General features: G+C 61.0%; 1 pseudogene; it reads right to left on the reverse strand.

Moving 5' to 3' along the window:
- LOC124746204 overlaps window positions 1-2500 on the reverse strand; it is a 6125-nt pseudogene that overhangs the window by 2368 nt on the left and 1257 nt on the right.

A 2500-nucleotide genomic window follows, 5' to 3' on the forward strand; every position in this document is an offset into this window, starting at 1 on the left:
ATCTCTCCAACCTGCGTCGACGATTTGAGGAGGTGGCCCTCCCACATAAGATGCCGCTCCAGCACCTCAATCTCACGCTGCACCTCGTCCCGGCCTGCACCGTCGGCGGCTGGCCCAATCCTCTTCAGCGCCAGGAGACGGGACCGGCGAAGTGTTGGCCCCATCCATCGGCATGATGGGATGCCGAGGCCTCCCTGGGCTACAGGAGCGTGGAAGTAGCCCAGGGGAGTGTCCGCCGGAAGGCGGAACCATCTCCTGACGGCGGCACGGATGGTCACATCAGCCGCTTTCAACGCACCCACTCGGGTGCGGCTGAGGGCCAGCCCATGGTACAGGCCAGGCAGAAGTACGGTGGTGAGGGCGTGGAGGCGCTGTTGCGGCTTGAGCGGAGCTCGGGAGATGACGTCCAGCTGCTCCACCAGGTGGCGTCGTGGGTTGAAAACGCAGCGACCGGCGGTGGAGAATTGCAGTCCCAGGTACCGGAAGGTTTCACCCACACGTAGGGCGGGCACGGTGGCGTTGCCCGCTTTGAAGGTAACGTCGGCGTCGACCTTCACCTTCTTGTCGCGCCCAGACGCGACTAAGGCGAGGGTGAAACACTTCCGGGCGTTGATCTGCAGCCCCAGATGGGCGAGGGCTGCGACGGCTGCGTCGATGAGGGACTGCAATCCCCTCGCGGTCGATGCAAAAAGCAGGACGTCATCTGCGAAGGCCGCAGCGTTAACTCTGCGACCAAGGATCCGAGCTCCGATGTGGGAGGGAAGTTGACTCAAAACATAGTCCACCGCAAAATTGAAAAGGAGGGGGGAGAGGGGGTCACCCTGACGCACACCCCTAGCCGGCTGCAGGGGCACGCCCACGTCGGCGCCGCCCGCTAAGAGAGTCATAGTTACTCCCGCCGTTTACCCGCGCTTGCTTGAATTTCTTCACGTTGACATTCAGAGCACTGGGCAGAAATCACATTGCGTCAACACCCGCTAGGGCCATCGCAATGCTTTGTTTTAATTAGACAGTCGGATTCCCCCAGTCCGTGCCAGTTCTGAGTTGATCGTTGAATGGCGGCCGAAGAGAATCCGCGCACCCGCGCGCCCCCGGAGGAGCACGCTAAGGCGGACGCGGCCTCGCAGCAAGGAAGATCCGTGGGAGGCCAAGGCACGGGACCGAGCTCGGATCCTGCACGCAGGTTGAAGCACCGGGGCGCGAACGCCGCGCAGGCGCGCGCATCCTGCACCGCCGGCCAGCACGAGGCCGACCAACGGCGAGAGCAGACCACGCCCGCGCTAAACGCCCGCACTTACCGGCACCCCTACGGCACTCACCTCGCCCAGGCCCGGCACGTTAGCGCTGACCCACTTCCCGACCAAGCCCGACACGCCCCGATCCTCAGAGCCAATCCTTATCCCGAAGTTACGGATCCAATTTGCCGACTTCCCTTACCTACATTATTCTATCGACTAGAGGCTCTTCACCTTGGAGACCTGCTGCGGATATGGGTACGAACCGGCGCGACACCTCCACGTGGCCCTCTCCCGGATTTTCAAGGTCCGAGGGGAAGATCGGGACACCGCCGCAACTGCGGTGCTCTTCGCGTTCCAAACCCTATCTCCCTGCTAGAGGATTCCAGGGAACTCGAACGCTCATGCAGAAAAGAAAACTCTTCCCCGATCTCCCGACGGCGTCTCCGGGTCCTTTTGGGTTACCCCGACGAGCATCTCTAAAAGAGGGGCCCGACTTGTATCGGTTCCGCTGCCGGGTTCCGGAATAGGAACCGGATTCCCTTTCGCCCAACGGGGGCCAGCACAAAGCGCATCATGCTATGACGGCCCCCATCAACATCGGATTTCTCCTAGGGCTTAGGATCGACTGACTCGTGTGCAACGGCTGTTCACACGAAACCCTTCTCCGCGTCAGCCCTCCAGGGCCTCGCTGGAGTATTTGCTACTACCACCAAGATCTGCACCGACGGCGGCTCCAGGCAGGCTCACGCCCAGACCCTTCTGCGCCCACCGCCGCGACCCTCCTACTCGTCAGGGCTTCGCGGCCGGCCGCAAGGACCGGCCATGACTGCCAGACTGACGGCCGAGTATAGGCACGACGCTTCAGCGCCATCCATTTTCAGGGCTAGTTGCTTCGGCAGGTGAGTTGTTACACACTCCTTAGCGGATTCCGACTTCCATGGCCACCGTCCTGCTGTCTTAAGCAACCAACGCCTTTCATGGTTTCCCATGAGCGTCGATTCGGGCGCCTTAACTCGGCGTTTGGTTCATCCCACAGCGCCAGTTCTGCTTACCAAAAGTGGCCCACTTGGCACTCCGATCCGAGTCGTTTGCTCGCGGCTTCAGCATATCAAGCAAGCCGGAGATCTCACCCATTTAAAGTTTGAGAATAGGTTGAGGTCGTTTCGGCCCCAAGGCCTCTAATCATTCGCTTTACCGGATGAGACTCGTACGAGCACCAGCTATCCTGAGGGAAACTTCGGAGGGAACCAGCTACTAGATGG

Source organism: Schistocerca piceifrons, unplaced genomic scaffold (genome assembly GCF_021461385.2).
Source record: "Schistocerca piceifrons isolate TAMUIC-IGC-003096 unplaced genomic scaffold, iqSchPice1.1 HiC_scaffold_348, whole genome shotgun sequence".
NCBI classification, from domain to species: Eukaryota; Metazoa; Arthropoda; class Insecta; order Orthoptera; family Acrididae; genus Schistocerca; species Schistocerca piceifrons.